Source organism: Schistocerca piceifrons, chromosome X (genome assembly GCF_021461385.2).
Source record: "Schistocerca piceifrons isolate TAMUIC-IGC-003096 chromosome X, iqSchPice1.1, whole genome shotgun sequence".
In the NCBI taxonomy this organism is placed as follows: domain Eukaryota; kingdom Metazoa; phylum Arthropoda; class Insecta; order Orthoptera; family Acrididae; genus Schistocerca; species Schistocerca piceifrons.
In genome coordinates this window covers 973,122,107-973,136,644 of record NC_060149.1, presented here as the reverse complement: position 1 = coordinate 973,136,644, position 14,538 = coordinate 973,122,107, and positions in this window count along the sequence as shown.

Genomic DNA, 14,538 nt, shown 5'->3' with positions numbered 1-14,538 from the left:
TATCATTTGGACATTCACATTGACTATGAAACACAGAAATTGCATCGGGATTGAATACAAAAGGCACAATGCCGACTTAAGTAAAAAAGGTGAATTTTCTAACAGTTAGTGCTTTGAGCGGCTCCTGAGAGACCAGTATTAGATTCCGTGCACCTGAGCAGGTTTACTGTATCTCTTGGACCTTTGCATTGACCATGAAACACAGAAATCGCATCGGATATTAATACAAGTGGCACAATGCCGACTTAAGTACAAGAAGAGTGAATCATCTAAGAGTTTGTGCTTTGAGCGGCTCCTGGGAGACAAGTATTAGATTCCGATGCACCAGTGCAGGTTTACAGTACCCCTTGGACCTTCACATTGACCATGAAACACAGAAATCGCATCGGGATTGAATAGAAAAGGCACAATGCCGACTTAAGTACAAGAAGAATGAATCCTCTAGGAGGTTGTGTTTTCAGCGGCTGCTGGGAGACCAGTATTACATTCCGATGCACCAGTGCAGGTTTACTGTATCATTTGGACCTTAACATTGACTATGAAACACGGATATTGCATCGGGATTGAATACTTAAGGCACAATGCCGACTTAAATACAAGAAGAGTGAATCTCCTAAGAGTTTGTGGTTGGAGCGGCTCCTGAGACACCAGTATTAGATTCCGATGCACCAGTGCAGGTTTACTGTATACCATGGCACTTCACATTGACCATAAAACACAGAAATTGCATCGGCATTGAATACAAAATGGACAATGCCGACATAAGTGAAAGAAGAGTGAATCTTCTAAGAGTTTGTGATTTGAGCGGCTCCTGGGTGACCAGTATTAGATTCCGATGCACCAGTGCGGTTTACTGAATCCCTTGGACCTTCACATTGCCCAAGAATCACAGAAATTGCATCGGGATTCAATACAAGATGCACAATGCCGACTTAAGTACAAGGAGAGTGAATCTTCTAAGATTTTGTGCTTTGAGCGGCTCCTGGAAGGCCAGTATTACATTCCGATGCACCAGTGCAGGTTGACTGTATCATTTGCAACGTCAAATTGACCATGAAACACAGAATGTACATCGGGATTGGATACAAAAAGGGATAATGAAGACTTAAGTACAAGAAGAGTGAATCTTCTACGGGTTTGTGGTTGGAGCGGCTCCTGGGAGACCAATATTAGATTCCGATGCAACAGTGCAGGTTTACTGAATCCCTTGGACTTTCCCATTGACCATGAAACACAGAAATTGCATCGGGATTGAATACAAAAGGGACAATGCCGACTAAAGTACAAGAAGAATGAATCTTCTTGGAGTTTGTGCTTTCAACGGCTCCTGGGAGACCAGTATTAGATTCCGATGCACCAGTGCAGGTTTACAGTACCCCTTGGACCTTCACATTGACCATGAAACACAGAAATCGCATCGGGATTGAATAGAAAAGGCACAATGCCGTCTTAAGTACAAGAAGAGTGAATTTTCTAAGAGTTTGTGGTTTGAGCGGCTCCTGAGAGACCAGTTTTAGATTCCGAAGCACCAGTGCAGGTTTACTGTATCCCTTGGACTTTCACATTCTCCATGAAGCACAGACATTGCATCGGGATTGAATACAAGAGGCACAATAGCGACTTAAATACTAGAAGAGTGAATCTTCTAAGAGTTTGTCGTTTGAGCGGCTCATGGGGGACCAGTATTAGATTCCGATGAACCAGTGCAGGTTTACTATATCCCTTGGACATTCTCATTGACCATGAAACATAGAAATTGCATCTGGATTGAATACAAAATGCACAATACCGACTTATGTAAAAGAAGAGTTAATCTTCGAAGAGTTTGTGCTTTGAGCGGCTCCTGGGAGACCAGTATTAGATTCCGATGCACCAGTGGAGGTTGACTGTATCATTTGGACATTCACATTGACTATGAAACACAGAAATTGCATCGGGATTGAATACAAAATGCACAATGCTGACTTAAGTACAAGAAGAGTAAATCTTCTAAGAGTTTGTGACTTCAGCGGCTCCTGGGAGACCAGCATTGGATTCCGATGCACCAGTGCAGGATTACTGTATCCATTGGACCTTCACATTGACAACGATTCACAGAAATTGCATCGGAATTGAATACAAAATACACAATGCCGACTTAAGTACAAGAAGGTAAATTTTCTAAGAGTTTGTGGGTTGAGCGGCTCCTGAGAGACCAGTATCAGATTCCGATGCACCAGTGCAGATTAACAGTATCCCTTGGACCTTCACATTGACCATGAAACACAGAAATTGCATCGGGATTGAATACAAAAGGACAATGCCGACTTAAGTACAAGAAGTATGAATCCTCTAGGAGTTTTCGCTTTCAGCGGCTCCTGGGAGACCAGTATTAGATTACGATGCACCTGTGCAGGATTATTGTATCCCTTGGACCTTCACATTGACCATGAAACACAGAGATCGCACAGGGATTGAGTACAAAAGGCACAATGCAGATTTAAGTACAAGAAGAGTGAATCTTCCAAGAGTTTGTGGTTGGAGCGGCTCCTGGCAGACCATTATTAGATTCCGATGCACTAGTGCCGGTTTACTGCTTCCCTTGGAGCTTCAAATTGACCAGAAATACAGAAATTGCATCGGGATTGAATACAAAACACACAATGCCATTTTAAGCACAAGTAATGAAAATCTTCGAAGAGTATGTGCTTTGAGCGTCTCCTGGGAGTCCAGTATTTGATTCCGATGCACCAGTGCAGGTCTACTGTATCCCTTGGCCCATCACATTGTGTATGAAACACAGAAATTGCATTGGGATTGAATACAAAAGGCACAATGCCAACTCAAGTACAAGAAGAGTGTATCTTCTAAGAGTTTGTGGTTGGAGCGGCTCCTGGCAGACCAGTATTAGATTCCGATGCACCTGTGCACGTTTAATGTATCCCTTGGACCTTCACATTGACCATGAAACACAGAAATTGCATCGGAAATGGATACAAAACTCACAATGCCAACTTAAGCAGAAGTAGTGTGATCTTCGAAGATTTTGTGCTTTGAGCGCCTCCTGGGAGACCTGTATTAAATTCCGATGCACCAGAGCATGTTTACTGTATCCTTTGACCTTCACATTGACCATTAAACATAGAAATTGCATCGGGATTGAATACAAAATGGACAATGCCGACTTAAGTACAAGAAGAGTGATTCTTCGAAGAGTTTGTGCTTTGAGCAGCTCCTGGGAGACCAGTAGTAGATTCCGATACACCAGTGCACGTTGACTGAATCATTTGGAAATTTACATTGACTATGAAACACAGAAATTGCATCGGGATTCAATACAAAATGCACAATGCCGACTTAAGTAAAGGAAGGTGAATTTTCTAAGAATTTGTGCTTCGAGCATTTCCTGGGAGACATGTATTAGATTCCTCGCACCAGTTCACGTTTGCTGTATCCCTTTGACCTTCACAATGACCATGAAACACAGAAATTGCATCGGGATTGAATACAAAATGGGCAATGCGGACTTAAGTACAAGAAGAGTGAATTTTCTAAGAGTTTGTGGTTTGAGCGGCTCCTAGGAGACCAGTATTAGATTCCTATGTACCAGTGCAGGATTACTGTATCCCTTGGACCTTCACATTGACATTGAAACACATAACTCGCATCGGGATTGAATAGAAAGGCACAATGCCGACTTAAGTACAATAAGAGTGAATATTCTAAGGGTTTGTGCTTTGAGCGGCTACTGGGAGACCAGTATTAGATTCCGATGCACCAGTGCTACTTTACTGTATCCCTTGGACCATCACATTGACCATGAAACACAGAAATTGCATCGGGATAGAATACAAAACTCACAATGCCAACTTAAGCACAAGAAGTGTGAATCTTCGAAGAGTTTGTGCTTTGTGCGTCTCCTGGGAGACCTGTATTAGATTCCGATGCACCAGTTCACGTTTACTGTATCCCTCGGACCTTGACATTGACAACGAAACACAGACATTGCATCGGGATTGAATACAAAAGGGAGAATGCCGAGTTAAGTACAAGAAAGTGACTTTTCTAAGAATTTGTGGTTTGAGAGGCTCCTGAGAGACCAGTATTACATTCCGATGCACCAGTGCACGTTTACTGTATCCCTTGGACCTTCACATTGACCATGAAACACAGATATCGCATCGGTATTGAATACAAAAGGCACAATGCCGACTTAAGTACAAGAAGAATGAATCTTCTAGGAGTTTGTGCTTTCAGGGGTTCCTGGGAGACCGGTATTAGATTCCGATGCACCAGAGCTGGTTTACTGTATCCCTTGGACCTTCACATTGCCCATGAAACACAGAAATTGCATCGGGATTGAATACAAAAGGGACAATGCCGACTTAAGTACAAGAAGAATCAATCCTCTACGAGTTTGTGCTTTGAGCGGTTCCTGGGAGACCAGTATAAGATTGCGATGCAGCAGTTCAGGTTGATTGTATCATTTCAACCTTCACATTGACTATCAAACACTGAAATTGCATCGGGATTGAATACAAAAGGGACAATGCCGAGTTAAGTACAAGAAGAATGAATCCTCTAGGAGTTTGTGCTTTAGCGGCTCCTGGGAGACCAGTATTAGATTCCGATGCACCAGTGCAGGTTTACTGTATAACTTGCACCCTCACATTGACCACGGAATACAGAAATTGCATTGGGATTGAATACAAAAGGCACAATGCCGACTTAAGTACAAGAAGAGTGAATTTTCTAAGAGTTTGTACTTTGAACGGCTCCAGGGTGACTAGTATTAGATTCCTATTCACCAGTGCAGGTTTACTGTATCCCTTGGACCTTCACATTGACCATGAAACACAGAACTTGCATCGGAATTGAATACTAAAGGGACAATGCCGACTTAAGTACAAGAAGGTGATTTTGCAAGAGTTTGTGGTTTGAGTTGCTCCTGAGGGACCAGTATTATATTCCGATGCACCAGTGCAGGTTCACTGTATCCCTTGGACCTACACATTGACCATGAAACACAGAAATTGCATCGGGATTGATTACAAAATGGAAAATGCCGAGATAAGTACAAGAAGAATGAATCCTCTATGAGTTTGTGCTTTCAGCGGCTCCTGGGAGACCAGTATTAGATTCCGATGAACCAGTGCAGGTTTACTGAATCCCTTGGACCTTCACATTGACCATGAAACACAGAAATCGCTTCGGGATTGAACACAAAAGGCACAATACCGACTTAAGTACATGAAGAGTGAATCTTCTAAGAGTTTGTGGTTTGAGCGGCTCCTGGCAGATAAGTATTAGATTCCGACGCACCAGTGCAGGTTCACTGTATCCCTTGGACCTTCACATTGACCATGAAACACAGAAATTGCATCGGGATTGAATACAAAACTCACAATGCCAATTTAAGCACAAGAAGTGTGGATCTTCGAAGAGCTTGTGCTTTGATGTTCTCCTCGGAGTCCTGTATTAGATTCCACTGCAACAGTGCACGTTTTTATATCCCCTTGATCTTCACATTGAGCATGAAACACAGAACTTGCATCGGAATTGAATACTAAAGGGACAATGCCTACTTAAATACAAGAAGGCGAATTTTCTGCGAGTTTGTGGTTTGAGTGGCTCCTGAGAGACCAGTATTAGATTCCGATGCACCAGTGCAGGTTTACTGTATCCCTTGGACCTTCACATTGACCATGAAACACAGAAATCGCATCGGGATTGAATACAAAAGGCACAATGCCGACTTAATACAAGAAGAATGAATCTTCTATTAGTTTGTGCTTTCAGGGGCTCCTGGGAGACCGGTATTAGATTCCGATACACCAGTGCTGGTTTACTGTACCCCTTGGACCTTCACATTGCCCATGAAACACAGAAATTGCATCGGGATTGAATACAAAAGCACAATGCCGACTTAAGTACAAGAAGAGTTAATCTTATAAGGCCTTGTGCTTTGAGCGGCTCCTGGGAGACCAGTATAAGATTGCGATGCACCAGTGCAGGTTGACTGTATCATTTGAACCTTCACATTGACTATCAAACACTGAATTTACATAGGGATTGAATACAAAAGGGACAATGCCGAGTTAAGTACAAGAAGAATGGATCCTCTAGGAGTTTGTGCTTTTAGCGGCTCCTGGGAGACCAGTATTAGATTCCGATGCACCAGTGCAGGTTTACTCTAAACTTGTACCCTCACAATGACCATTACAAACAGAAATCGCATTGGGATTGAATACAAAAGGCACAATGCCGACTTAAGTACAAGAAGAGTGAATCTTCTAAGATTTTGTACTTTGAACGGCTCCAGGGAGACCAGTATTAGATTCCGATTCACCAATGCAGGTTTACTGTATCCCTTGCACCTTCACATTGACCATGAAACACAGAACTTGCATCGGAATTGAATACTAAAGGGACAATGCCGACTTAAGTACAAGAAGGTGAATTTTCCAAGAGTTTGTGGTTTGAGTGGCTCCTGAGAGACCAGTATTAGATTCCGATGCACCAGTGCAGGTTCACTGTATGACTTGGATCTTCACATTGACCATGAAACACAGAAATTGCATCGGGATTGAATACAAACTGGAAAATGCCGACATAAGTACAAGAAGAATGAATCCTCTATGAGTTTGTGCTTTCAGCGGCTCCTGGGAGACCAATATTAGATTCCGATGCACCAGTGCAGGTTTACTGTATCCCTTGGACCTTCACATTGCCCATGAAACACAGAAATTGCATCGGGATTGAATACAAAAGCACAATGCCGACTTAAGTACAAGAAGAGTGAATCTAATAAGGGTTTGTGCTTTGAGCGGCTCCTGGGAGACCAGTATAAGATTGCGATGCACCAGTGCAGGTTGACTGTATCATTTGAACCTTCACATTGACTATCAAACACTGAAGTTGCTTCGGGATTGAATACAAAATGCACAATGCCGACTTAAGTACAAGAAGAGTGAATCATCTAAGAGTTTTTCTTTGGGCAGCTCCTGGCAGACCAGTATTAGATTCCGATGCACCAGTTCTTCTTTACCGTATCCCTTGGACCTTCACATTGACCATGAAACACAGAAATTGCATCGGGATAGAAAACAAAACCCACAATGCCAACTTAAGTACAAGAAGAGTGAATCTTCTAAGAGTTTGTAGTTTGAGCGGCAGATGGGAGACCAGTATTAGATTCCGATGCACCAGTGCAGGTTTACTGTATCCCTTGGACCTTCACATTGACCATGAAACACAGATATCTCATTCGGGTTGAATACGAAAGGCACAATGCCGACTTAAGTACAAGAGGAGTGAATCTTCTAAGAGTTTGTGCTTTGAGCGCTCCTGGGAGACCAGTATTAGAATCCGATGCACCAGTGCAGGTCGACTGTAGCATTTGGCCTTCGCATTGACCATGAAACACAGAAATTGCATCGGGATTGAATACAAAAGGGACAATGCCGAGTTAAGTACAAGAAGAATGAATCCTCTAGGAGTTTGTGCTTTTAGCGGCTCCTGGGAGACCAGTATTAGATTCCGATGCACCAGTGCAGGTTTACTGTGTCCCTTGGACCTTCACATTGACCATGAAACACAGAAATCACATCGGGATTGAATACAAAAGGCACAATGTCGACTTAAGTACAAGAAGAGTGAACCTTCTAAGAGTTTGTGGTTTGAGCGTCTCCTGGGAGACCAGTATTAGATTCCGATGATACAGTGCAGGTTGACTGTATCATTTGGACCTTCACATTAACTATGAAACACAGAAATTGCATCGGGATTGAATACTAAATGCACAGTGCCGACTTAAGTATAAGAAGAGTGAATCTTTTTAGAGTTTGTGTCTTCAGCGTCTCCTGGGAGACGAGTATAAGATTCCGATGCACCAGTGTAGGATTAATGTATCCCTAGGACCTTCACATTGACCATGAATCGCAGAAATTGCATCGTGATTGAATACAAAAGGGACAAAGCCGACTTAAGTACAAGAAGGTGAATTTTCTAATTGTTTGTGGATTTAGCGGCTCCTGGGAGATCAGTATTGGATTCCGATGCACCAGTGCAGGATTACTGTATAACTTGTACCCTCACATTGAGCATGACAAACAGAAATTGCATTGGGATTGAATACAAAACTCACAATTCCAACTAAAGCACACGAGGTGTCAATCATCGGAGAGTTTGTGAGTTGAGCGTCTCCTGGGGGACCTGTATTATATTCCGATGCACCAGTGCAGATTAACTGTATCCCCTGGACCTTCACATTGACCATGAAACACAGAAATTGCATCGGGATTGAATACAAAAGGCACAATGCCAACTTAAGTACAAGAAGAGTGTATCTTCTAAGAATTTGTGGTTGGAGCGGCTCCTGGCAGACCAGTATTAGATTCCGATGCACCTGTGCACGTTTACTGTATCCCTTGGACCTTCACATTGCCCATGAAACACAGAAATTGCATCGGGATTGAATACAAAAGCACAATGCCGACTTAAGTACAAGAAGAGTGAATCTTATAAGGGTTGGTGTCTTTGAGCGGCTCCTGGGAGACCAGTATAAGATTGCGATGCACCAGTGCAGGTTGACTGTATCATTTGAACCTTCACATTGACTATCAAACACTGAAATTGCTTCGGGATTGAATACAAAACTCACAATGCCAACTTAAGCACAAGAAGTAAGAATCATGGAAGAGTTTTTGCTTTGAGCGTCTCCTGGGAGACCTGTATTAGATTCCGATGCACCAGTTCACGTTTACTGTATCCCTCGGACCTTCACATTGACCATGAAATACAGACATTGCATCGGGATTGAATACAAAGGGGAGAATGCCGAGTTAAGTACAAGAAGGTGACTTTTCTAAGAATTTGTGGTTTGAGTGGCTCCTGAGAGACCAGTATTAGTTTCCGATGCACCAGTGCAGGTTTACTGTATCCCTTGGACCTTCACATTGCAAATGAAACACAGAAATTGCATCGGGATTGAATACAAAAGCACAATGCCGACTTAAGTACAAGAAGAGTGAATCTAATAAGGGTTTGTGCTTTGAGCGGCTCCTGGGAGACCAATATAAGATTGCGATGCACCAGTGCAGGTTGACTGTATCATTTGAACCTTCACATTGACTATCAAACACTGAAGTTGCTTCGGGATTGAATACAAAATGCACAATGCCAACTTAAGTACAAGAAGAGTGAATCTTCTAAGAGTTTTTGTTTGGGCGGCTCCTGGCAGACCAGTATTAGATTCCGATGCACCAGTTCTTCTTTACCGTATCCCTTGGACCTTCACATTGACCATGAAACACAGAAATTGCATCGGGATAGAAAACAAAACCCACAATGCCAACTTAAGTACAAGAAGAGTGAATCTTCTAAGAGTTTGTAGTTTGAGCGGCAGATGGGAGACCAGTATTAGATTCCGATGCACCAGTGCATGTTTACTGTATCCCTTGGACCTTCACATTGACCATGAAACACAGATATCTCATTGGGGTTGAATACGAAAGGCACAATGCCGACTTAAGTACAAGAGGAGTGAATCTTCTAAGAGTTTGTGCTTTGAGCGCTCCTGAGAGACCAGTATTAGAATCCGATGCACCAGTGCAGGTCGACTGTAGCATTTGGCCTTCGCATTGACCATGAAACACAGAAATTGCATCGGGATTGAATACAAAAGGGACAATGCCGAGTTAAGTACAAGAAGAATGAATCCTCTAGGAGTTTGTGCTTTTAGCGGCTCCTGGGAGACCAGTATTAGATTCCGATGCACCAGTGCAGGTTTACTGTGTCCCTTGGACCTTCACATTGACCATGAAACACAGAAATCACATCGGGATTGAATACAAAAGGCACAATGTCGACTTAAGTACAAGAAGAGTGAACCTTCTAAGAGTTTGTGGTTTGAGCGTCTCCTGGGAGACCAGTATTAGATTCCGATGATACAGTGCAGGTTGACTGTATCATTTGGACCTTCACATTAACTATGAAACACAGAAATTGCATCGGGATTGAATACTAAATGCACAGTGCCGACTTAAGTATAAGAAGAGTGAATCTTTTTAGAGTTTGTGTCTTCAGCGTCTCCTGGGAGACGAGTATAAGATTCCGATGCACCAGTGTAGGATTAATGTATCCCTAGGACCTTCACATTGACCATGAATCGCAGAAATTGCATCGTGATTGAATACAAAAGGGACAAAGCCGACTTAAGTACAAGAAGGTGAATTTTCTAATTGTTTGTGGATTTAGCGGCTCCTGGGAGATCAGTATTGGATTCCGATGCACCAGTGCAGGATTACTGTATAACTTGTACCCTCACATTGAGCATGACAAACAGAAATTGCATTGGGATTGAATACAAAACTCACAATTCCAACTAAAGCACACGAGGTGTCAATCATCGGAGAGTTTGTGAGTTGAGCGTCTCCTGGGGGACCTGTATTATATTCCGATGCACCAGTGCAGATTAACTGTATCCCCTGGACCTTCACATTGACCATGAAACACAGAAATTGCATCGGGATTGAATACAAAAGGCACAATGCCAACTTAAGTACAAGAAGAGTGTATCTTCTAAGAATTTGTGGTTGGAGCGGCTCCTGGCAGACCAGTATTAGATTCCGATGCACCTGTGCACGTTTACTGTATCCCTTGGACCTTCACATTGACCATGAAACACAGAAATTGCATCGGAAATGGATTCAAAACTCACAATGACAACTTAAGCAGAAGTAGTGTGATCTTCGAAGATTTTGTGCTTCGAGTGCCTCCTGGGAGACCTGTATTAAATTCCGATGCACCAGAGCATGTTTACTGTATCCTATGACCTTCACATTGACCATTAAACACAGAAATTGCATCGGGATTGAATACAAAATGGACAATGCCGACTTAAGTACAAGAAGAGTGAATCTTCGAAGAGTTTGTGCTTTGAGCAGCTCCTGGGAGACCAGTAGTAGATTCCGATGCACCAGTGCACGTTGACTGAATCATTTGGAAATTTACATTGACTATGAAACACAGAAATTGCATCGGGATTCAATACAAAATGCACAATGCCGACTTAAGTAAAGGAAGGTGAATTTTCTAAGAGTTTGTGCTTCGAGCATTTCCTGGGAGACATGTATTAGATTCCTCACACCAGGTCACGTTTGCTGTATCCCTTTGGCCTTCACAATGACCATGAAACTCAGAAATTGCATCGGGATTGAATACAAAAGGGGCAATGCGCACTTAAGTACAAGAAGAGTGAATTTTCTAAGAGTTTGTGGTTTGAGCGGCTCCTAGGAGACCAGTATTAGATTCCTATGTACCAGTGCAGGATTACTGTATCCCTTGGACCTTCACATTGACATTGAAACACATAACTCGCATCGGGATTGAATAGAAAAGGCACAATGCCGACTTAAGTACAAGAAGAGTGAATATTCTAAGGGTTTGTGCTTTGAGCGGCTACTGGGAGACCAGTATTAGATTCCGATGCACCAGTGCAGGTTAACTGTATCCCCTGGACCTTCACATTGACCATGAAACACAGAAATTGCATCGGGATTGAATACAAAATGGAAAATGCCGACATAAGTACAAGAAGAATGAATCCTCTATGAGTTTGTGCTTTCAGCGGCTCCTGGGAGACCAGTAATAGATTCCGATGAACCAGTGCAGGTTTACTGTATCCCTTGACCTTCACATTGACCATGAAAGACAGAAATCGCATGGGGATTGAATACAAAATGCTCAATACCGACTTAAGAAATGAAGAGTGAATCTTCTAAGAGTTTGTGGTTTGAGCGGCTGCTGGCAGACAAGTATTAGATTCCGATGCACTAGTGCAGGTTGACTATATCATTTGAACCTTCACATTGACTATCAAACACTAAAATTGCTTCCGGATTGAATACAAAATGCACAATGCCGACTTAAGTACAAGAGGAGTGAATCTTCTAAGAGTTTGTGGTTTGGGCGGCTCCTGGCAGACCAGTATTAGATTCCGATGCACCAGTGCTACTTTACTGTATCCCTTGGACCATCACATTGACCATGAAACACAGAAATTGCATCGGGATAGAATACAAAACTCACAATGCCAACTTAAGCACAAGAAGTGTGAATCTTCGAAGAGTTTATGCTTTGTGCGTCTCCTGGGAGACCTGTATTAGATTCCGATGCACCAGTTCACGTATACTGTATCCCTTGGACCTTCACATTGACCATGAAACACAGATATCGCATCGGTATTGAATACAAAAGGCACAATGCCGACTTAAGTACAAGAAGAATGAATCTTCTAGGAGTTTGTGCTTTCAGGGGTTCCTGGGAGACCGGTATTAGATTCCGATGCACCAGAGCTGGTTTACTGTATCCCTTGGACCTTCACATTGCCCATGAAACACAGAAATTGCATCGGGATTGAATACAAAAGGGACAATGCCGACTTAAGTACAAGAAGAATGAATCCTCTACGAGTTTGTGCTTTGAGCGGTTCCTGGGAGACCAGTATAAGATTGCGATGCAGCAGTTCAGGTTGATTGTATCATTTCAACCTTCACATTGACTATCAAACACTGAAATTGCATCGGGATTGAATACAAAAGGGACAATGCCGAGTTAAGTACAAGAAGAATGAATCCTCTAGGAGTTTGTGCTTTAGCGGCAACTGATAGACCAGTATTAGATTCCGATGCACCAGTGCAGGTTTACTGTATAACTTGTACCCTCACATTGACCACGAAATACAGAAATTGCATTGGGATTGAATACAAAAGGCACAATGCCGACTTAAGTACAAGAAGAGTGAATCTTCTAAGAGTTTGTACTTTGAACGGCTCCAGGGCGACCAGTATTAGATTCCTATTCAACAGTGCAGGTTTACTGTATCCCTTGGACCTTCACATTGACCATGAAACACAGAACTTGCATCGGAATTGAATACTAAAGGGACAATGCCGACTTAAGTACAAGAAGGTGATTTTGCAAGAGTTTGTGGTTTGAGTTGCTCCTGAGGGACCAGTATTATATTCCGATGCACCAGTGCAGGTTCACTGTATCCCTTGGACCTTCACATTGACCATGAAACACAGAAATTGCATCGGGATTGATTACAAAATGGAAAATGCCGAGATAAGTACAAGAAGAATGAATCCTCTATGAGTTTGTGCTTTCAGCGGCTCCTGGGAGACCAGTATTAGATTCCGATGAACCAGTGCAGGTTTACTGTATCCCTTGGACCTTCACATTGACCATGAAACACAGAAATCGCTTCGGGATTGAACACAAAAGGCACAATACCGACTTAAGTACATGAACAGTGAATCTTCTAAGAGTTTGAGGTTTGAGCGGCTCCTGGCAGATAAGTATTAGATTCCGACGCACCAGTGCAGGTTCACTGTATCCCTTGGACCTTCACATTGACCATGAAACACAGAAATTGCATCGGGATTGAATACAAAACTCACAATGCCAATTTAAGCACAAGAAGTGTGGATCTTCGAAGAGCTTATGCTTTGATGTTCTCCTCGGAGTCCTGTATTAGATTCCGATGCACCAGTGCACGTTTTTGTATCCCCTTGATCCTCACATTGACCATGAAACACAGAACTTGCATCGGAATTGAATACTAAAGGGACAATGCCGACTTAAATACAAGAAGGTGAATTTTCTAAGAGTTTGTGGTTTGAGTGGCTCCTGAGAGACCAGTATTAGATTCCGATGCACCAGTGCAGGTTTACTGTATCCTTTGGACCTTCACATTGACCATGAGACACAGAAATCGCATTGGGATTGAATACAAAAGGCACAATGCCGACTTAATACAAGAAGAATGAATCTTCTAGGAGTTTGTGCTTTCAGGGGCTCCTGGGAGACCGGTATTAGATTCCGATACACCAGTGCTGGTTGACTGTATCCCTTGGACCTTCACATTGCCCGTGAAAGACAGAAATTGCATCGGGATTGAATACAAATGCACAATGCCGACTTAAGTACAAGAAGAGTTAATCTTATAAGGGTTTGTGCTTTGAGCGGCTCCTGGGAGACCAGTATAAGATTGCGATGCACCAGTGCAGGTTGACTGTATCATTTGAACCTTCACATTGACTATCAAACACTGAATTTACATCGGGATTGAATACAAAAGGGACAATGCCAAGTTAAGTACAAGAAGAATGAATCCTCTAGGAGTTTGTGCTTTTAGCGGCTCCTGGGAGACCAGTATTAGATTCCGATGCACCAGTGCAGGTTTACTGTATAACTTGTACCCTCACATTGACCATTACAAACAGAAATCGCATTGGGATTGAATACAAAAGGCACAATGCCGACTTAAGTACAAGAAGAGTGAATCTTCTAAGAATTTGTACTTTGAACGGCTCCAGGGAGACCAGTATTAGATTCCGATTCACTAATGCAGGTTTACTGTATCCCTTGCACCTTCACATTGACCATGAAACACAGAACTTGCATCGGAATTGAATACTAAAGGGACAATGCCGACTTAAGTACAAGAAGGTGAATTTTCCAAGAGTTTGTGGTTTGAATGGCTCCTGAGAGACC